The 24,261-nt window shown below is 38.7% G+C and overlaps 1 protein-coding gene across 1 annotated transcript in view; it reads right to left on the bottom strand.

Moving 5' to 3' along the window:
• eys (eyes shut homolog) overlaps positions 1-16,698 on the bottom strand; it is a 522,745-nt gene extending 506,047 nt beyond the window's left edge. Inside the window, exon 1 of the mRNA XM_057847548.1 lies at positions 16,551-16,698. The gene's annotated coding sequence lies outside the window, so the exon portion shown is untranslated. The remainder of the gene's footprint in view (positions 1-16,550) is intronic.
• Between the last annotated feature and the right edge of the window lie 7,563 nt (positions 16,699-24,261).

Raw genomic sequence — 24,261 nt, forward strand, 5'->3', positions numbered from 1 at the left:
ATATATCGCGGTGCTTGAATAGGGTTAGGGTATGTTTCTGAACACATACTGTACACCACTCAGAAGATTGTATAAAAACATCAAGAGAATAGGTTTAGTAAACATTCATAATTGATTATTCCAAAGAAGCTATAGATATAGCTATAAAGCTATACTTCAATTTGATGGCCAGGGTCAGCTGTGGGCGATAACTGTCCCTGGGCAGCCGCGAGAGAAGTGATTATAGCTAAGCATCACGGAATTGCACCCAGATCCACACGGAAGTTTACCTATGCTTCCGGTGAGGCTTTGTGAGTCATTATCGTCACTATAACACTCATGAAGATGAGCAACACTCAGCAATGACAACTGACCTCGACTCATTTCATTGCTGCAAAGGCTTTTGTTAATGATAATGGCAAAATCTGTATTTAGCCATATTGGTATAGCACAAGAAAGAAACATAGTAGCAGTCATTTATAACTTTCCAGCCTAAGGACAATGAGAAAACATACCCAAGCATGTTTAGACCATGCAAACATATAAAGGCCTCAAACACACAAGTGAACAACTTTTGCATGCCACCTAAGCTTCAGGTGATTTAAAGTGCAGAACACATAACATGACATAAACAAAAACAATACACAGTCATCACAATTATACAACTAATATAACTCTTCCTGTCTATTACTACATCCTCATTAATGCTTCGAGCAGAACAGTTGAAAAAGAACCTCTGACTATGAGACAAAATGTCCTAACCACCATTACCACCGCCTTCTCCCTTCAAGATTTTTACTATTCCTGATTTAAAAAGTGACACCAAAGTTGGTATCAATATTTTCTACTGCTGGGTCACATTAAAAGCGGGTGACACATTAGTCATAGGAAACAGCATTTCACAGTGAGTAAATAGTGCCATCGCTCTTCCAAAAAGTATCTATTAAAAAAAAAAGACATCTTGACAGTGGATCAGTTTAAAATATGGCATAGAGTGATCGAAAAAGAACAGTAAAGAAACAATGTGATGAAGCTCATTGCACACAACACAATTCAACTCTGGTCAAAATGTTGGTTGTCCCATTGACAAAGATTCACACAGTATTTAGAGGAGGTTTAAAATTGGATTGAAATTTGTGACTGATAAACACGTTGGAGCTACTATATTGCAAAATGAAATTAGCACTCTGACAAAAATGAATCATTCCTGAATCATAATATGAAGGACATTAACTGACCAAAACCAAAATTAATAATAATCCAAAATATGTAACGATTTAATATAAGCTAATAAATGTTTGTGTATGCATTTGTAATCAAGTTTATAGCTAAATTTTGTGGAGTTATGTGTGAGCTATTTGCTATGAGAATTGTAATTATGTTAGCATTCGGAACATTTAAACTAGTGGACTTTTATTAGGCAAATTTGGCTAATAATTAAATCTACTAAATCTAATATTGATAAAACAAAAAAAACAAAAACAAATGCAGCAACAACAGGCGAGCCGTGTTGTCTAGCCAGTTCACTCTCACGCACCCCACGCTTGTATTTTTCTATCATTTCCATCTGAATTTCAATGGTATGCGTCACTTTTTTCCTTTTTCATCACTTGCGCTAACCTTCTTGGGACCCATGTTGATTTCTCTGACAAAAAAATCCAACGTGTGTCCATGTTGCGGGCCTTGTTGTTAATCTACCTTTCAAAAAGTAATTAATTGCAGTTACAAATTACATCTCCCAAAAAGTAATTGCGTTAGTAACTCAGTTACCTGAATGTAAGAGTAATTAGTTACTTGGCAAAGTAACTGGTGATAGTTTTCATGGTTTTATTTTTATCAAAAAAAAAAAAAAAAACGCGTCACACAATGTGAAGTTTAAAGGGTTTTTGGGACAATTGGCCCTAGCCCAATTCTTTACCCTAAATTTAACTAGACACAGGGGTATTGCGGATATTGCGATAACTAGATAGTAATCTTTGCTATGTGTGGAAGTCATTTAATGTTGTGAATCAACCGTTAAAGTTGGTAAAATTGCTCCTGTTATTGCATTAGTTCCCTTCTGTCTACTTTCGACATGTGTAAGTTTTAAAACTGTTTCATCATTTAAAGATAGATTTAAGTCAGGATTTTGCTGATTTAGGAGCATTTTAGATAAAAAGTTACTCAGGTTCGCTAGGAAGGTTCTCTACAACAGAACCTTCCTGAGAGGTCTACTGCTTTAAGATGGCAGCTTAAGCATAGTTCTTTATACTAGTATATGTTGCTAATGCTGCCGTGTCTGTCATTTGCATCTAGTTCATATTATATGTGATATCTACCGTAGCATTATGTGGGTGTAGTTTGTAGACTATCGGCTACAGTCAGGTATTATTGGAGCTACCTAGCATCGCGTTTGCAACAGTGTCACAACTCCCTTGCCTCCTCCCCCCTCCAGCTCTGCTCTCTCATCTCCGTGAGTCCGTCTTGCAAATCATTGAAAACAAAACAATGTTGAATGCATGTCCTGTGACAGTATGTGTCATGTAGTAGCCTATTGTTTGTGCTATAAAAATTCCAAAAGCAGTTTTCTTTGCATTTCAGTGGTTTTGTAGGTTTAAAAAAAAACATTCTGGCTTAGTTGTGACCTTTATGTCATTGAAATCAGGCAAGAAATTGTAGCCACTTTCACCCCTGCCAATGAAAAACCCACGGAGAGTCTAAAAGCAATGCCATATACAGTAAGGAAAATATATAAAATAAGTTATCCCAATTAGAAATGATGGGCGGGTTTGAAATTTTAATGGTAGGTGTTTGCCCTTTGTGAAAGACAATCTATAAAAAAAAATATCCAGAAATCACGGTGTATGCATTTTAAATAGTGTTGCACCAATACCATTTTTTGGGTCCGATACCGATACAGATACCTGGCTCTGCAGTATCGGCCGATACCGATACCATTCCGATACCACTGTTTGCAAAAAAAAAAAAAAAAAAAAGAAAATACAACTATTATTATTATTTTTTTTTTTTTTTTTTTTTTTTTGCTAACAAGCAAAAATAACAGTGCCATCATATAAACAAGCATTTTAGTGCATAATATTTATGTGCCCACTTCTTACTGATGTGAAGAAATTTTGTATATAAGTGCTGACTAACTGTTTGTAAAGTGGGGTACACTGTTGATTGCTGCAGCTCTCTTAGCAGCTATATTTACCATATAAGCAAAACATCCTATTTGTGGTCTGAGTCCATCTGTAACGTGCTGAATTAACAGTATTTGCAGCATTATCTATAGTCACTGCTATGGATTGATTTGGCCTGCTTAACTTCCATTCAGTCATGGCGGTTTCTAATTCATCAATGGACAATATGGCGTCGCTCTGGGCTCACGCAGCTAATGGCATGGGATCTAATGTAGCACATCTAGGTTGCTATTTGATGATATCTAGTGTGTGCGCGCGAGAGTTAGCATGGGATCTAACATAGGACATCTAGGTTGCTATCTGATGATATCTAGTGTTCGCGCTGCGCCGCTTGAGTGTTTTCTGGCCACAGAAGTCACTTCTGCTCGTTACTGCACAACACCAGCATATGAGAATCGTAAACAAAGCTGCATATGTGTGTGTTTTTTTGTGTGTATTATAACTATATCAAAACAGTTTTCTTTGCATTTCAGTGGTTTTAGGAGTTTTGACCTCTAACCCCCCCTTAATAATGAAAAAAAAAAAAAAAAAATCTAACCCTAACCACCTTCACCCATGTCCATCAGTGTATTTCAGATCCATAAGGTGTCCTAATGTCATTCCCCTTTTGGTAGTTTCATACAGTAACAGAATAATTAAGATGTTGGAATTATATTACGTGTTAATTTATAAATTTGTCACCGTGTGCTCTTTAACTTATGTAAAATATATAACATATTTAAAATGGAAGGAGGCACCCTGTAAAATAGCTAAAGCTCAGTATTGGGTAGCGCTGGGGAACTTAAATATGGAGGAACAATGTGAAAATAATGAATTAAACTTATATTGTCTGTTCTCTGCACTAACTCAAGATGTGAGTCAGGGAACGAGAGCGGACGAGCGGTGTGGACCCAAAAGCAGGGAAACAAATCCAAGGCAAGGCAAGGATGCAAGGCCGGATAGCAGTGAACTCAAAATTGGTCTAATGATAATTAACAAAAGCACAAAGTATCAACTAAAGGCCAGGGGATCAAATAAAAGGCATCAAAACTCACTCTAACAGGGAATGCAGGAACATGAGGGCTTCAGAAGTAGATGTCGACCACACTGGGATAGACATTGATAATGACTCAACAAGGCGTGAAAAGAAACTGGGAGCATATACTGTATACACACAGACAAGGGGTAACAAGACAACGAGAAACAGGTGAGCGACCCAGGTTGGAGGATACACTAGGAGCAGGCACAACAGGTGAAATCAATGGGCAATCACAGGGACACCAAACACAAAACCAAACAGTAGCCCCCCCACAGCCCCCAAGGGACGGATCCAAGACGTCTCAAAGGAAAACAAGGTCCCAAACACGGTGGGCAGAGGGGGCCCGGAAGAGGGAGAAACGTCAGCCCTCAGGGCTAGTCAGGCGGGCGTCTGGGACGCCAGACGTGGGGCGACCGCACGGGTCGATTAGGTGGGCGTCCGGGATGAGGATGACTGGCTCGGTCTATCATGCCACCAAGCCGTGGCAGGAAGCGGGGAGCAACGTCGTCGTCCGAGTCTGCTGACGGGGCGTCTTCACTGGAGCTGGCCCTGGGAGCCGAGACGTCTTCACTAGAGCCGGCCTGGGGAGCCGGGAAGCCTTCAATGGAGACAGCCCAGGAAGCCGGGATGTCTTGACGGGTCCATGCCGATGCCGTGGACGAGCATGCCACGGCTTATTGATGTTGGTCTTGGTCAGATTGGTTGGCAGGTTACATGGTGGAATCGCAACAGGTGTGAAGGAAACACTGTCCTTAACTGGGCGTCCTTGGAGGCTGGGTCCCGAGTGGTTGCGTCATTCTGTCTGGGAACGAGGGCGGACGAGTGGTGTGGACCCAAAAGCAGAGAAACAAATCCAAGGCAAGGCAAGGAGGCAAGGCCGGGTAGCAGTGAAAAAAAATGGTTTAGTGATAATTAACAAAAGCACAAAGTATCAACAAAAGGCCAGGGGATCAAATAAAAGGCATCAAAACTCAATCAAACAGGGAATGCAGGAATACGATGGCTTCAGAAGTAGATATGGACCACACTGGGATAGACAATGACGCAAGGAGTGAAAAGAAACTGGGAGGTTATATACACACACACAAGGGGTAACGAGACAACGACAAACAGGTGAGCAACACAGGAGGATGCACATTAGAGGATACACTAGGAGCAGGTACAGGTGAAATCAATGGGCAATCACAGGACCACACTAGGAGGTAACCAAAAGAAAACCTAATAATGTTGAAGTTGCATGGCATAAAATGGTGTTTTTGTTGAATTTAATTTTAACATACAGTAGTTACACTAACATGGTTTCTTGTTTTTGTCGTTTTCAAAATATTTCTTAACGGCATGGAACATTTCAAAGTGATGCATGTTTCAAGACCGAATGTCTAAACGACACTTTGAACTATTGTTAAATTAAGCCAGTGCTTCTCAATTATTTTCTGTTACGCCCCCCCCCAAGCAAGACGTAAATGTTTTGCGCCCCCCCAAACTCTCTGCCGCCACTGTAAATAGTATTATTCATCTATAAAATTACTATTATAAATACGCATCTGCCCAACATTGTGTCCTTTTTTTTCTAATAAAGAAAAAAAGGAACAGATCAACTTATAATAAAGTATAACTTTATTAACATTGTTTTGTTTGTGACAGAGAAGACTTGACGTGCATCAATTTGCCTGAATTTAAAAACATTCAAACTGTAAAAATACACTCAAGGTATTTTTGACCATTTGATACAGAAAAATAAAATGTAATAAAATCCGTAAATAATAACAAATTCAAATTGATTAGAAACATTTACTCATGAGGACAATATGCCAAAAAATTTGACCGAAAAAACAAAATGAATAAAGGAAAAAAAGAGTGTCCTTGGACAGTAGGACCGTTTTTATTTTTGCTGCTCACACTCAGTATTACCTCCTTTGCAATGGTGTGGAGTCATTTTGCAATGAGCATGCTAACAATGCTCACTGGTTTACTGATATAACACTGACAAAGCAGGACTATTGTTGGCAATATTCGGCACGTTTTCGCTGAAAAACAATCAAGCGGCTTATGAGATTGGGGTCAAATGTCTTTAAGTGGCGTCTTAATTGATTTGGCTTCTGGCAGTCCGCTATAATTATTTTCAGACACAGTAAACAGTAGTCTTTCCTCATCACCCCACTGTATTAAAAGTCAAAGCTAAAAGGCAAACGGCACGAAAAAAGCGCATTCTCGGCGGCCGAGGTAGAACCGTAGGTGAGGGCGGTCGTCGTGACGATCCCAAGCCGAAAATGGCACTTCTCGGGCGGCGACGTGAGAACCGGACAAGACAGTGGGTCGGAAAACGGCTTTCGAAAACGGCGGCGGCGCACTGCTCTTCATATCTGTTTTCTGTGTGCTGAGTGCTCTTCCTTAGTTCAAAAATACTGCACGCACTCTGAAAATGAGAGCGCCACTGCCACCCACTGAGTGGATGTGCAAGTACACTTTATTCCAGTCCGGCAAAAAAAAGAAAACAAGAAAAAAGCATGTTCCCCGAGGACACATGCGCCCCCCCTGGCATCGCTCTGCGCCACCCCAGGGGGGCGTGCCCCACTATTTGAGAAGTACTGAATTAAGCTAAGGCCTCTAAATGCATTGTTTCACTCAAAGCTTTGTTTTCAGCAGAATGACTAACTCTCCCAACTGTTTTGATTTGAACCAATGCTTTCAAAAATTTCTTGGTTAGTGTGTTTTCTGTGTGCTTTTGGCACTCTGTGCAGAGAACCATTCCAATTTAGACCTTGGTTTGTTTTTCGGAGGCGAAAACAATGTTATTTATCCATTGTCTCAAACACAAGTTTCAGAGCCCAGCATAAAAAAGTCTTTGAAACAGCATAGTCACATAATCATTTAGTTTTAGGTTTTACACTCACAAACCAGAAAATTGCTTTGTGACTTTCTAGCAGCTTGGGGCACATTATTGTATCAATGACACATTGTGTAATGTTCAGTGTTTTTGCCAACTTTATGTTACTATTGAGTAAGAAACGTTTCGAAGTGTCAGTGTTGCAATACACAACTTTTATAAAACTTAGTGAACCTAAAATGTACATCTACTTTGATTATATGATGCCACTATAATTATGGCATTTCAAATTTACTGTAAGTCAGTCATATTTTATATACAGGTAGTCCCCTGGTTACGAATGTGTTCCGTTCCTACACTGGCAACGTCACCCCAATTTCTGCGAATTAACCCTTTAAGTACCCCTAAACACACCCCAAATCTCAGAATAACTATCCAAAAACATCTATAATACTTCATTGTACTGTCCTCGCCAAGTTCTAGCTAAACAGCGAGCTAAGCTCCGAAATTACGATGCCAGACATCCGTGTGGTTTGCTGACTTTATTCAGCTGCTCATGACATCAACACTTGCTAACTAAAATAGAAATTAAATCAGTTTCATTTTCAATAACAGCAATTCAAATTTGTGTTTATAACTAGCTGCTAATACAGCAATAACAATCCACAGAAATGATTAGCATATGTATCAGTTAGCATCCGCACATCCTCAAAAACAATCACATGACCTCGCCCCAAGTATTTGACCACAATTGAAAACACACAATGAACAGTACAAAAGGTGTTATATACAGGTGATGCCCCTGTGGAGGCTTCACAAGCAACAAATGTGCGCATAGGCTTGAAGCTGTCATCTTTCTTTTCTCTTTTTCACTCGGCTGCGTGACTTTGTGGGAGCAAATGCGCCCCACCTTGTGTGTGCACGTGCGCTTTTCTTCGTGAGCGCAAATACGTTCTTCTTCGCGTGTACAACACGCTCATACTCGCGTGTGGAAGTACTATCTGCTCTATGCTTCCTGCGACAAAACAAAAGCATGCATTACAAAACAAAAGTCAACAAATGGAGACAAAATGGCAGACAAGACTCCGGCGTCGTAAAGTTGAAACCACGCAAGTCGGGTACGTCGTAGCACGGGGACTACCTGTACTAGGGATGCAATGATACAGTTAAGTCACAGTTTGGTACAATTTTCGATACGAGGGACACGATTTTCGATGCAATTCAATACATTTAATGCTCTTAAACAAAAAATACAAGTGTTTTTTTTTTTTTTTTTAATTTTGCTAACAAGCAAAAATAACATTGCCATCATATAAACATGCATTATAATTTATGATATTCTTACTGATCAAAGAAATTTTGTATAAAAGTGCTGAGAACAATCTTTACTTTTTGTAAAGTAAGGTTGGGCACACTGTTCATTGCCATTACTTTCTTTAGCAGGTATTTTTACCATATGAGAAAAAAATCCTATTTGTGGTCCGAGTCCATCTGTGTTACGTATTGAATTAATAATATTTGCAGCATTATCTATAGTCACTGGTATGGATTGATTTGGCCTTAACTTCCATTCAGTCATGGCGTTTTTTAATTCATCGATGTAGTATATGGACTACGCGTCCCATGATCACTCTGGGCTCACACAGCCAATAGCATGGGACTTAGGGGGGTGGGGGGGATCTAACGTAGCACATCTAGGGTGCTATTTGATGATATGTAGTGTTTGCGCGCGATTGTTGTCGGGCATTAAATAAAGTTAACAAACGCCACAGAAGTCACGTCTGCTCATTACTGCACAACACCAGCATTTGACAATCGACTTTCATAAACAGGACGACTTTGAAGTACAGCGCTCTTAATTTGCCACTCATTGTTCATCATGTAACTGTGAGTTAGCTCTCTGTGACTCACGGTCTTAACCTGTCTGTTGTCAAAGCGAGGTTATTCGTAGCAGCCAAGTTGGCAACAATATATGTATTATGAGTGAGGATATCATATCAGCTCACCCAAAATGCTGCCGAACAACGGATCTGTACAACGTTGAAGCCGGCAAGCTGTCTCCTTAAGTTTCTGTCTTTCTTCACGAGCAATGATCCTCGTGCGGCATAGCTCCCACCTTTCATGCAGTTTGAGGGAGGAGGGGAAGAGGGGGGCTGCTAGGGCAGAATTTGTTTTTTCAAGGCAAAGCTGCGCCAGACATTTTATTGAGAGAGACAACAAAAATAAATTCGGAAAATACATTTTGGGAGCTTTTCATTTGGATCGAATGTTTTTGCGTATTGAATCGAAGAGGGCGTATCGAACGGGTCAATATGTAACCCGAGTATTGTTGCATCCTTAACCTGTACTGTACTGTGATTCTCAACAAAATATAAATACCTAAAGTCTAAAAAGTGTGACAGCGAGTCATCAGGTTATGACTAAGAATCTGATGATACTGCAGAGGAGTAAGAACTTTATACTCCATATGCATAGATATCTTTTTTTTTTTACTTTTTTTAACAAACCTAAGTTAATATAAACCTAATTTAAGTTGGTTGACTTAGATGTCAGCCAAAACAGAAATACCGTAATTACATTACCATACATTGCAAATCCACCCTTGTGGGACTAAAAATAAGTTAGTTTGGAATAGATGTCAGAGTTACTCTATCACCTGCCAATTTGTATTTGTGCTCTCCTCGTTTAAGAGCATTTCACTGTTCATCATCGTCAGTTATGTCAGTAAAAAAAAAGGTAGTTATAAAATGGCGTTCTAAAGAAACCACTATAACAATTTTTGTGAAAGTGTTCAGATTTTAGCTTATGAAAGAATTAGCTACATGGTCTAGATGCAAGCGTGTTAAGCTCAGCAACATTATGGTTTCACTTCGAGCATGATTGCCTCATATTATTATTACATTTACTCAATACATTGAATGATTCAGTACCTGGTTTTTAAATCAGTGGCCATTTAAAATGTTTTGTTCAACAATTACCATCAATCAATCAGCACACCTGATGCTAAGCCAAACAACACAAATTTAATACAAAACTGCGCTTGACTATAAAACTGCGGGTGTCTACATTTTTATCTAGGATAATTACTTCGAAAGATGTTGCACAGATTTATAAAGAATCTTGTTAGGAACCATGTCAACATGATCTACGTTAGTATTCATGTTTAACACTAGCTAAGTTCTCATTCCACATTACCCTATACTTGGAATCTGAGTGTTTTTTGAATAATGAAACACTGACGCTATTAAGTGAATACTCTAAACCAGGGGTCTCCAAACCAGGCCACTGTGTCTACTGGTCTTTGTTCCAAACAATCTCTCTGACAGTTTAACCAATGAGGTTTCCGCTGCAAACCAACAGCTTCTGACTGCAATCAAATAATTACACTTTTAAGACACGTGATTAACAAAAAGTTGTCCTATTTCTCAGTTGGAATGAAATCCTGTACCCTTTGCGGCCCTTTTTGGAAGAGTTTGGAGACCCTTGCTCTAAACCCGGGTCCTCAAATGCATGCAATTTCTCAGTGCTTCTCAAATATTTTCTGTTACATAAGAAAGGGAAGACGTTAACGTTTTGCACCCTACCAACTCTTTGCCGTCACTGTAAATAGTATCATTTGTCAATAAAATTATTATTATTATAAGTACACCTCTGCATAGCATTGTGTCCTTTTTTATATTTAAAGGGAAAAAAGTAATACTGTAAAGATCAAGTTACGAAAAAGTAAAAGTATTTTATTTACATTCTTTTGTTTGTAACAGAAAATACTTAAAGCACATCAATTTGCCTGAATTTAAAAAAGTCAACTCTAGGTATATTTTTGGACAATTTGATACTGAAAAATAAATATAAATTTAAATTGATTGGCAATGTTATCTCATGAGGACATTTGCCAAAACAATTTGACCGAAAAAACTAAATAAATTAGAATAAAAACGACAGTGTCATGGAACAGACGGTTATTGTTTTTTCTGCAGGCAGTATCAGCTCCTTTGCTATAGTATGGGATTATTTTGCACTAAGTTACTTGGTATGCCACCTTATATGATGCTAACTGTGCTGGCTGGTTTACTGATGTATCACTGACAAAGCGAGACATTTGTTGACAATATTAGTTTTTGCTGAAAAACAATAAAGCGACTTCTCAATGTGATTGGGGTCTAAGTCTTTAAGTGACATCTATAATTGATTTGGCTTCCTTCTGTGCGCTGCAAACATTTTTAGACACAGTGAACTGAATGGTCTTTCCTTATCTCTCACGGTATTAAAAGTTACAGCCAAACGTTACATACGCTTTGACAAATTTCCTCCTCAAAGCTCTTCATCTCTCTAGTGCTCTTTGCTGTGTGCTCTTGTTTGGTTCAAAAATACTGCGCACACTCTGAAAATGAGGGCGCCACTGCCACCCACTGAGTGGATGTGCAATTAAACGTTATTCTAGTATGAAAGTATGTTCCCTGAGGAGGTCACATGCATAGCATCCGACATCGCTCTGCGCCCCCCTGGAGGGGCGCACCTCACTTTTTGAGAAGTACTGCAATATCTCAACATTTTAAAAAGTGAAAACAATCTCCAATACAACAATATTACAAAAAAAAAAAAAAAACATTTTAACAAAAATCATGACAAATGATACAGATCTGGTCTACAGCCTTGAGACCTAGACCTGTTGTCCAAGTACTGTAATATAATCTTTAACTCCATATCGTCAACCTACTTGTAATGACTCATCATTAGAATAAAAGGCGACAAGAAGCATGTACCACTGTTCACCACTACTTGCAACTATATTTCTATTGTAAAGTTTACTCTATGTTTAAATTTAATACAATTTAATGATATTGCTTTATCACGACCACAAAAAAGTAATTATTCAGTCCATAAAGTTATATTTTTTATTCGTCTCCAAACATATGTTCAAAGGACATTTTATATACATGCACAGATCACTGTTTTAATGACACAATGTTCTGTGTGTGTGCACAATCAAGTCCAGGTATCTGCATCTTCCATAAGGTCCAGTCTTTTATTTGCCAGCTCTCTGTCAAGAGCAGTGGTGGAATATAACAAAATAAAACTACTTTGTTACTATACCTAAGTACAATTTTGTGTATTCGTGCTTTACTTGAGTACACATATGAAGTGGTACTTTATACTTTGACTTCACTACATTTTACAACATGTATATGTAATTTTTACTTTACTACTTTTCAAATTGTCACCTGTGTTACACGTTACTTTTGTTTTATTATTTTTGTCATTGTGAATTGATTGTTTCGTTTTCGTTGATTGTTTAATAGAGGCAGCAACACGAGTATAAGCAAGATTAGGCAGATGAACAAAATATAGGTGGCGGTATGCGCCTGATAGTTGTTTGCAATCCGCCATTGAACTAAATTTTGTGGTTCTTTAGCTTCTGTTTACAATGCAGTCAATTTTATTGCTTGTTTTTTTTTTCATTCTGCACAGTTTTAAATCAAACTGAGCAGTCAATGAATTTTCTGGGTCTTTCTTTTAATATTATGTGTATGTATATATAAATATATATATTACATATACCTGTATGTACAGTATATACACTGCTGGCTAAAAGTATTGGCACCCCTCCAATTCTGTCAGATAATGCACAATTGCTCCTGGAAAATGATTGCAATTACAAATGCTTTGGTAGTAATATCTTCATTTATTTTGCTTGCAATGAAAAAACACAAAAAGAGAATGGGAAAAAATATATATATATATATCATTTTACACAAAATTCCAAAAATGGGCCGGACAAAAGTATTGGCACCCTTTGAAAAATCATGTGATGCTTCTCTAATTTGTGCAATCAACAGCATCTGTTACTTACCTGGATACCCAGGAAAACCCCACTTCTGACCCAGAGACATAAAAAAAAGCCAGGCTGGAGTTTGCAAAAACTTACCCGAGAAAGCCAAAAATGTTTTGGAAGAAAGTTCTTTGGTCAATTGAGACAAAAGTAGAGCTTTTTGGGAAAAGGCAGCAACATCTCGGCTTGGCTTCGCGAACGAAGATTTCATGAAGGAGGTTTCCCACGTCGACTGCAGGCACGCTCGTGGCTGACAAGGCCAATGCGACATAGGCAGGTGCGGCTGCAGTCAAAAGTCACGTCAGGTACGACTGCTGAGGCTTCTCGAGTTTTCCTCCTGCTGCGTTTATCCCTCAGTTTGTTTTTGCGGGAATCCTCGAAGGAGGAGGCAGCCTGGTGGATGATGTGGCGCCAGGAGTCGCGGTCAGCAGCCAGATTAGACCACTGGCTAATCAATGTGGCACGTACCGAGGAACTTTTTCAGGGAGTCTTTGTAACGCTTTTTTAGTGCCCCTTTATCACGCTGGCCAGTGGAAAGCTCGCCATACAAGACTATCTTGGGCAGGCGATGTTCGTCCATTCTGGCGACATGTCCTGCCCAGCGTAGCTGTGACTTCAGCAGCATGGCCTCAATGCTGGTGATCTCAGCCTGTTCAAGGACCTCAACATTTGTGACGTAGTCACTCCAGTGAATGTTGAGGATAAGACGGAGACAGCGCTGATGGAAACGCTCCAGGAGTCGCAGGTGATGACGGTATGTAACCCACGACTCGGAGCCGTACAGTAAGGTGGAGAGTACAACGGCTCTTTACACGCTGATCTTAGTACCCTTCTTCAGATGTTTGTTTCTCCAGACTCTGTTGCCCAGTCTGCCGAAAGCGCTGTTTGCCTTGGCCAGCCTGTTATCTACTTCCCTGTCTATCTTGGCGTCTGATGTAATTGTGCATCCCAGGTAGGTGAACTGGTGAACGGTCTTTAACACAGTCTCGCTAATGGTGTTGTGAGGAAGGCGATACTCTTCTCGAGGTGCAGGCTGGTGGAGGACTTCCGTCTTTTTCAAGCTGACCTCGAGTCCGAAGAGCCGGGCAGCTTCTGCGAAGCAGGATGTCAGGCGCTGCAAGGCTCTTTCGGAATGTGCAACTAGGGCAGCGTCGTCGGCAAAAAGAAGGTCCCGAAATAGCTGCTCACGAGTCTTTGTGTGGGCCTGCAGTCTCCTAAGTTTGAATAGACTGCCGTCAAGACGATAGTGGACGTAGACAGCATCTTCATCGTCAAAGTCTTCCATGGCCTGCTTGAGCATCATACTGAAGAAGATGCTGAACAAAGTCGGTGCCAGGACGCAACCCTGTTTCACGCCATTGACAATGGGGAAGGGTTCAGAGAGGTCATTGTTTAACCTAACTTGGCCATGCTGGTCTTCATGCAGCTGCTTGACCATACTGAGGAACTTTGGGGGGCAGCCAAGGCGCTCCATGATTAGCCAAAGACCCTTCCTGCTCACCGTGTCAAATGCCTTGGTTAAATCGACAAATATTACATATAGTCCTTTGTTCTGCTCCCGACACTTTTCTTGGAGCTGCCGTAGGACGAAAACCATGTCTGTGGTACCCCGGTTTGCTCTGAAGCCACACTGCGTTTCTGGGAGGTGGTCTTCTTCAATGATAGGTACTAGCCTGTTCAGGAGCACACAAGCAAAGATTTTTCCTGCAATGGAGAGCAGAGTGATCCCACGGTAGTTGGAGCAGTCAGACTTTTTCCCCCTGTTCTTGTATAAGGTAATAATGACTGCATCGCGAAGGTCTCTTGGCAGTTTGCCCTGCTCCCAACAACAGACAAGGAGTTCGTGGAGCTTGCTGTGTAGCGCTGGGCCTCCACTTTTGCAAAACTCTGGTGGAATTCCATCAACTCCTGCTGCTTTGCCATTCTTTAACTGCTCTATGGCTTTAGTAAGTTCCTGCTTAGTAGGCATTTCTATGACATTTCCAAAAATGTTTTTGGAAGAAAGTTCTTTGGTCAGTTGAGACAAAAGTAGAGCTTTTTGGGAAAAGGCAGCGACATAGAGTTTACAGGAAAAAAACAAGGCCTTCAAAGAAAAGAACATGGTTCCCACAGTGAAACATGGTGGAGGTTCCCTGATGTTTGGGGTTGCTTTGCTGTCTCTGGCACTGGACTGCTTGACTGTGTGAATGGCATTATGAAGTATAAAGACTACCAACAAATTCTGCAGCATAATGTAGGGCCCAGTGTGACAAAGCTGGGTCTCCCTCAGAGGTCATGGGTCTTCCAGCAGGACAATGACCCAAAACACATTTCAAAAAGCACTAGAAAATGGTTTGAGAGAAAGCACTGGAGACCTCTAAAGTGGCCAGCAATGACTCCAGACCTGAATCCCACAGAACACCTGTGAAGAGATCTGAAAATGTCAGTTTGAGAAGGCACCCTTAAAATCTCAGATACCTGGAGCAGTTGGCCAAAGAAGAATGGTCTAAAATTCCAGCAGAGCATTGTAGAAAAAACCCATTGATAGATACCAGAAGCGGTTGTTCGCAGTTATTTTGTCAAAAGGTTGTGCTACCAAGTATTAGGCTGAGGGTGCCAATACTTTTGTCTGGGCCGTTTTTGGAGTTTTGTGTAAAATGATAATGGTTTTAAAAGAAAGTTTCATTCTCTTTTGTGTTTTTTCATTGCAAGCAAAATAAATGAAGATATTACGACCAAAATATTTGTATTTGCAATCATTTTCTGGGAGAAATTGAGCATTATCTGACAGAATTGCAGGGGTGCTAATAATTTTAGCCAGCAGTGTACATTAATGTATCTTACATTTTTGCATCGGGAGAAAATACTTTTATTTTTTTTACTTGTGAATTTTAAAGCTGTACTTTTGTACTTTTACTTGAGTATTTTTTTCTTAGATACTTGTACTTTTACTTAAGTAAAGTTTTGCACCTGTAGCTGTACTTTTACCTGAGTAAAAAAAAAAAAGAAAATGTGGGTACTTCGTCCACCACTGGTCATAAGGCAGATAGCCCAGTGGACTGTGCTAGGATACAGTACAATAATGTTTTATTTGGGCTTTTGGGGAGACATGCAGCCAAGCAACATGTGACCATGAGGTGAACACAAAATAGAATCTGAGTATTTCTGTTGTTGCCCCTTGAAATCTAAAAGACATTTACAGGAGACATGTTTTTCTACAACCCAAACACATCTCTTTTGTGTTCTGCGTTATCAGTGGAAAGGAAAAAAGGGCAACAAATAGTCAACAAAAGGAGACCACTGGCATTTTTCTGATATGGTTGGTTAGAGCTGTGCCAATAAAAAAAAATCTTATTACAATGCTACAGCTATCTGCTTTGTTGGTAAAACATCATGCTCAGACGCCATGCTATTGACAGAGGGGAAAATGTGCATCACATTTTTTTAATATATATAATTTGGAAGGAACTGACAGTTTGGTTGCATTGCTGCTTCTGTCACACACTTATCTCGAATGGATTTCTCGTCGATTAGGAGTTCTTTAAACAACAGATTATCATTATACCCGGCTCACGTGCCTGTCTAGACCCTTTTTCTAAAGGCTAGGTCTAGGATTTAGCATGGCTAGGTAATCTGTCTAGTAAGGCCATCTGCTCATGTATGCAGAGCAGCACAGCACTCATCTCTGTTCGCTGTCAATTAGACGACGTCTTTGCTAGTAGGATGCATACTCACCAGTAAGTTGAATAGGATATTCGCCCTGTGAGACCGACTTATGGCATAATTTTGTAGAGTTTCTCATTCAAAGTTCAGATGTATCTCTCCCAGGTGAATTGGACAGCTGAAGCATTTAGGAGCTCACAGGATGAAATTGTTGCTGGGAGACGTGATCAGACGCCGAAAACTGGAGGCGTGCCTGCTTATAGGAGAGAGGTCCTATGGGGCACAACAGGGCGGAGATACAGCTTGCCTGATTGATTATTCAATTAGGCATAGCTAAATACGCGGCAAGCAAGACAAGCCATTACCTTATGTAAATAATTGCATAAATGAACATTTGTTTTTGTCATACATGAGAGAATACTGCTCAAAACAAATACAAACACAAATTGTGGCCTGTAAGAAGAAACTTGTGGACCATTTCACATACGGTTATTGCTAAATGTAATCACTTGACTGATTTCATTGCTTAACAGTTGATGAACTGAGCACTCTTCATGCATAATACATGGATGAAGTGTATACTGTATAATGTACAATGCTGTATATATAACATTTTAAAAAGACGCATACGTCAAAAAAAAAAAAAAATATATATATATATATATATATTATTAATAATTACCATATTTAGATGGAAATGTTGAAAGTCAAAGGTCTCAGCATGAAAAAACGGCGATAACAGTTATGGAATAATTAAAAAGATATATTCAATTCAAGGATTTGTCAATACAGAAGAGGCATTGTTTTAAAATCACTATTTAATTCCAGTGTTTTTTTGCGTTATTATTTTAGGAATAACAAAAAGTCTGTTAGGTAACCTCTGCGAATTTGAATTTGTGTTCTTGGTTATATGGCTACTTTTTTTTTTTTTTTTTTTAATAAAACTTAATTTTTCTATCCAGACGGAGGAAGCACACTTTAAATATATTAAATTGATAAGGCATCTTTGAGTGAACTTCAAGTAAAATGTAAGTATCTTGAAGCGAAGCGGAGTGTCCTCTTTTTTGGAAATCAAAGTATGGTCAACCTAATTCACACATTCGCACAAAATCTTGTACAGCGTCAGCTAAAGTGGGTACGTCGACAGGTGCTGTAACTAAAGTAGCAGCGGCAGCGGCAGCGCCATATGTTTCGTGTGTGTGTAAAGAGAAAGAGAGATACACAAAAAAGAGAGTGATTAAAGTGATTAAAAAGAGAGTGATTAAAGTGATTATTAAAGAGATAAATTAATCAATGAATAAACTAGACTCTACAGTGTTGTTTTCTATAGTCAGTTTGCATGTGCTACAGTTTATAGCAATTATTTAAAATGTATATATATATAAAAGTAGGTCAAATCAGGTGAGTGAAAAATAGACATTTTTGAGACCTTTGAAATTTTCTTAAAGTTTCTCCTTGAAAAAATGTTTTGGACAGCCAATCCTTGGACATAATAAATTACGAACACTTTAAGATGATCCCCCTTTGACTCAAGTCTTTGATAATCATTATGCATGCACTCAGACATGTGGGTGGATGTACAATAATAAAGGATATTGGTGTGTGAGTAAATGTAGATTTGATTTAACCCTGTGTTTTATTTTGTAAATGAACATGGCTAAACGGGGAGTTAGCTATATATTTAATGATAACTTTACTGCATACAGTTTTTCATTTGGCTTGGCTTGGCTAATCTGCAAAGATAAAATATTTTTCAGGGGAATTTTAGGGGTCAAATTCCAATAACATAATATTTACATTTTTGGAGAGGACTTTTGAATTATTATGTGTAGGGAACATATAAATGTTACATAACATTATCTATTTATTGCATTTAGCCCTGAAGCCTAGGACCTAGGTTTTATGTTTTAATCATCTAATGTACCTAATACATCAATATCATCCCATAATAAGCAATCGAAATGGCAACAAGGGTCGAAGAGATAATGGATAGCCCGCCAGTCAATTAGCCTGCTGTGTCCATGATTCTCGTGCTAGTGTTCGACTGCAATGTATGTCTTTTTGTGGCTTTCTGGTAACTCGAGGTGAGAGCATGAGAGAGCATAATTAAAGACACCATGGTTTTAACGAGATTTTATCACGTTCTTACCTTCTTTCCATACAAAAACTCTGTGTAGCATGTATCACAGAGTGTCAAGACACAGCTGTGAATGGCCACAGCTGAACTTTTGGGGGATTTTATGGGTAACAGTAATATAACAAGGGTCGCGATGCAGAGATCGCAGATATCAAGGAGTGGTCGAGATTTTTTTTTTTTTTAAATATTTACCCTTCTAAACATTTTTTTTCAAAATGTTTTCATTTTTTTTCTTTTTTTGGATCAATTATAAATCATTTAAAATATTGGGGAAAATATGACAGTAACAAAGAAAAAAATACAATGCAGCGATAGGTCTGAGGTGGATATCCGTGACCTATTGACAGATCTTTTTTATTGTGACATAATATGTTTAACAGTTTAAAATATGCGAGTGAATAATTTTTTAAATTCGTTTTATTTTTAAACTAAATATTAGATATCAATTAATGATTCTAAGCTACAAATGATAGACATTGCAAATAATACAATCACTTACCTTCTTTTTATGGCTGGGTTGAAACAAAAGCGGTTGCGTGGTGTCTGTGAACAGGGCTCTCCAGGTTAAAACGGACAAATTAAAAATAGTTTGGCCGCTTAATGCGCCATGAAACTGCTATGGCAGAATATCAATATATTGTTCTATCAAACAAAACAGTTCTTTGGGCTTAAAATACAGCAGTTTATTTTAAAGGGGGTACAAGAGCAGAAACTGCTTTTTCAACCTTGTCAGTGTTTTCCCCTATATATGCACTACCGTTCAAAAGTTTGGGGTCTAAGCGACTCCAAACTTTTGAACTGTAATGTACATAATGAAAAATCCCATATGATATACGGTTCAAAAGTTTGGGGTCGCTTAGACCCCAAACTTTTGAACCGTAGTATATACACACATATATATATATATATATATATATATATATATATATATATATATATATATATATATATATATATACAGTGCTGCTCAAAAGTTTGTGAACCCCCTCAACATTTTGGAATTTTCTATTATTTCAACCTGATTTCCTAATCAATCAATTCAGTAGTTTTTTTTTGTTTTTTTAACAGTTGTGTTGTCGAGACTAAATTAAAAAGAGTTTTCATCAACTGATGTAGGTGCAAAATTGAACTGTTTGGTCACAACCAAAACCGCCATGTCTGGCGAAAAGTCAACACTGCATACCACCAAAAGAACCTTCTCCCAACAGTGAAGCATGGAGGTGGGAATGTCAAGATCTGGGCTTGCTTTTCATCCTCAGGACCTGGACAACTCCACATAGTCCAGGGAATCATGAATTCTGAGGAATATTGTCAAATCCTAGAACATAACCTGACGCCATCTGTTTTGAAGTTAAAGCTTGGCAGAAGGTGGATCATGCAACATGATAATGATCCAAAGCATTCCAGCAATACAACCAAGGAATGGCTGAAAAAGAAGAAGATTCGTGTTCTGGACTGGCCCAGTCAAAGTCCTGACCTAAATCCCATTGAAATGCTGTGGCGGGACCTGAAGCGAGCAGTTCATGCCAGACGCCCATCAAACCTCTCTCAACTGACTGCGTTCTGCAAGGAAGAATGGGCAAAAATCCCCCAAAGTAGATGTGAGAGGCTGATTAGTCACTACAGAAACCGTTTGGTTGAGGTAATCTCTGCAAAAGGAGGCGCAATATCCTATTAACTGAAGGGGTTCACATACTTTTGCACACATGATATCTGAGTTTTTCTTAAATCAACCACTTTTGTTAAATAAAGAATGACAATATAACTATTTCTTTTGTTTCAGTCCATTATTTGGAATGTCAGTATTGTGGATTTGGGTATAACTTAACATTTAATAAGGTTATTTTAGTTTTTTTTACAAAAAATCTGACCATCGCTGTGGGGTTCACAAACTTTCGAGCAGCACTGTATATATATATATATATATATATATATATATATATATATACATACATATATATACATATATATTAGGGCTGTCAAAATTAACGCGTTAACGCACGGTAATTAATTTTTTAAATTAATCACGTTAAAATATTTCACGCAATTAACGCAGATGCCCCGCTTAGACAGATTTAAATGACGGTACAGTGAAACGCTCACTTGTTAATTGTGTTTTATGGAGTTTTGCCGCCCTCTGCTGGCGCTTGGTGCGACTGATATTATAGGCTTCAGCACCCATGAGCATTGTGTAAGTAATTATTGACATCAACAATGGCGGGCTTCTAGTTTATTTTCTGATTGAAAATTTTACAAATTTTATTAAAACGAAAACATGAAGGGGGATTTTAATATAAAATTTCTATAACTAGTACTAACATTTATCTTTTAAGAACTACAAGTCTTTCTTTCCATGGATTACTTTAACAGAATGTTAATAATGGTAATGCCATCGTGTTGATTTATTGTTATAATAAAGAAATACAGTACTTATGTACCGTATGTTGAATGTATATATCCATCTTGTGTCTTATCTTTCCATTCCAACAATAATTTACAGAAAAATATGGCATATTTTATAGATGGTTTGAATTGCGATTATTTGCAATTACATACAATTAATTAATTAATATATATATATATATATATATATATATATATATATATATATATATATATATATATATATATATATATATATATATTGTTGGAATTCGCCCCCCTGGCCAAGCCGCACGGAAAACGGCAACAGCCGAACGAAGTGGTGCTCCGCTGCTTAACGCTTCAGTGTGCCAACCGGGAAGGCGGATATTCCGCGCGTTCACTCCCTGTGTTGACCCTTTGTACTGACTCCATGTTCCAAAAGTTTGAAGAAAACTCCCCGAAAGTAGGTTGACAATTTATTCATCGACAATGGTCAAAAAACAAGGCAAAAACAGACGACGGAGGGACAATTCTGGATCCAAAACAAGGCTACATAGAAAATTACCCACAAAATCTGAGTTATCTCAGTGTCCAGTGTTTTTTAAAGTCCATGGTGGAGTAAGCCGGGCCGAATGTGTGTCCGGGTGTTGCTTTTGGGACCTTCCCTCTGTGGCCAGATTTGGGCGGTTTAGGTTCGTGCGCGGATGGAACGTGGTTGCCACAACGACCAACGCTGGTCTTGACGTCCCAAGCGCCCGCTATCAACTTTGTTATCCGGGCTGGCGCTACTTGTTTTAGGACAAAGCGCGCTGGTCTTTGTCATTGTTCGTTGTCGGGAGAACTGATTGCCAGAGTTGGTGCGTCAACCTTGCCCGTGACGCACACGTTGGGCTTCTGTGATAAGATGGCGTTGTGTATCTATTCTGCTAAATTATGGTGTGCTATTTATTGTATATTAAGTGTGTTAGAGTAGTGCAGTCCTGCAGTAAGTATGAGAAATTATACTATTCCCTGATTAATTATATTACGTGTGTTCGAGTAATGCAAACAGTTAGACGGTGCCTATGAGAAACGGTACCATTTTTTCATTTCCCCCTCATGAGCTCCGATAAGGTGATTCACTTTACTGTGTCAAGGGCATGGAGTGAAGTCTGCCTAAAATATAGTTAGATGAATGTGTTAGACTAATGCAAACACTTAACAATGGAAACAAAATAAACCACACATTTCCAAAGATGGACTCTCTTCCTCGGTTTTACTCTCATGAACGCATTGTGTAATTCCTCCTTTTCAGTGATCGCGTGATCCCTTCGTTCCATCTCCCCGCCGCAGGGCAGCAGTGGTGAGAGGCTCGCTCTCTCCCCTCGCCTAAGGAGCCACCGAGTAGGAAGGCGGCCGTAGTGTGCACAGAAGCCTTGGGCGCGGGCCCGGGTGGAGCCGCCGTGGGTGCAGATCTTGGTGGTAATAGCAAATGTGTATTCAATAAACCCTTGAACGCATCCCTCCGTTGTTTTCTGATTTGAAGTACAACCTTGTTTCCACAGTAGCAAAAATAGAGTATTAGAGGAAGTGACGATCGGCCCGCCATGATATTCTTCAGCCATCGTGCTGTAAGCCGGGAATTGAACGCCTGCTTTCAAGCACACCGCTTCCTGGGAAAGTCCCGGACATGATACTAGGACGCGACCCGTGAAATGTCAACTTAATCTCCGTGTCAGTCTACCCGGGAAATTGTTTTCACATACAACTGCTGCACGGTTAAATCCCGTGATATTCCCGGTGTTTTGGAGAGTGTAAAAAGGGCTATACACTGATATTTCAGTTAGATAGTGCTCTCTGTCATCATTCCAGTATGTGCCATAGAATTCTGAGGAACACACAACTTGTCTAAAACTGCTAAGCTAATTAGAGAATAACCATGTATATATGTTTTGTTTAATTAGCAGAGAAAAGAAATGACAATCAGCTGTAGCATACTAATTAGGGATCTTGGGAAATATGGTCTCATCATTTCTGTTCAAAGTCAGTCTTTGTGTGGAGTTATAGCAAATGTTGGCATTCTTGCGATGGTGTTAAAATAATCTTCTACTATGGATTGTAAGTGAATAAACTCCTTGTTCAAGACGCACAGCTACAAATAGTTTAAGTACCTGCTGTTGACCCCAGTAGACATGTATCAATTCACAGTAGACTTGACTTTCAAATCCAAGCCTCACAGTTAAAGATCAAGATTCTACAGTGCTCAGATAATACTCCTATTTAATTGTTCGAGTGTTGTTTTGACAGCTGGTGAATAAGGGGTTTTCACAATTACCTATATCCCTTTAAATTCAAAGTTACATTCACATCCCCCGCTATGCCACTGCCGTCACTTTTCTACTTCTTGTTGCCGAGCAACAGTATGACTTGGGGGTTAAGGGCCTTACTACAGGACAATTTAGTGTCAGGATTTTTGTTGGGATGAAACCACCTTTGTTTACAACATGTCCAGAAATTTAGAAAAAAAGGAAAGTAAAATAAATAAATTAAAAAGAGAAAAAGAATGTTTTTTCCCTCTCATTAGTAAGTCATTTTAACATGTTTATTTTTTTTCTATAAATATATTTTGAGATACCGATATATATAATATATATATATATATATATATATATATATATATATATGCATATATACTGTATATATATGTGTGTATATATTATATACTTAAAAGTATAATAATCCCATCAGTTTTCCACAAAGCATGAAATATGGGAAACAAGATTCAACAACAAGAAATCAAGATTCTGTAGATTTCTGAGTACCATTAGCTGAAAAATAGTCCGTTCCAATCTGTTGATGGACGCCATAAAGGAATGACAACGGGTGCAAGCCATCACAATCAGCCGCCTTCTTTAGCCTGCTCATCGTTGCCACCAGTGTTGGGAAAGATGATTTTCTACATGAAAAAGTTCAAACTGCAGTTCGCTAATTTGAAAATGAACGGTTCAGTTTATAGTTCATAATTCAAAATTTTACACTAAAGTTCATGGTTCAAAACTTTTGTAGTCCTTCTATATTTTTTTTAAATTGTACTTTTGTTGTTCTTTCTTCTCCCCAATAATTGCTGCAAGCTATTATTGACAGAGTCGATATTAGAACCAAAGAAATTAATTATTTTATCCACTTAAACATTGAAGCTATGTCAAATCCATCTTCGTATTCAATTTCAAATCTGCGTTGGTACTGACAGTGTTGTCACTAATGCGCTATTGCGTTGTTGTAATATGATGACTTTCTTTCAGA

This window comes from Corythoichthys intestinalis, chromosome 10, assembly GCF_030265065.1.
Source record: "Corythoichthys intestinalis isolate RoL2023-P3 chromosome 10, ASM3026506v1, whole genome shotgun sequence".
Lineage (NCBI taxonomy): Eukaryota > Metazoa > Chordata > Actinopteri > Syngnathiformes > Syngnathidae > Corythoichthys > Corythoichthys intestinalis.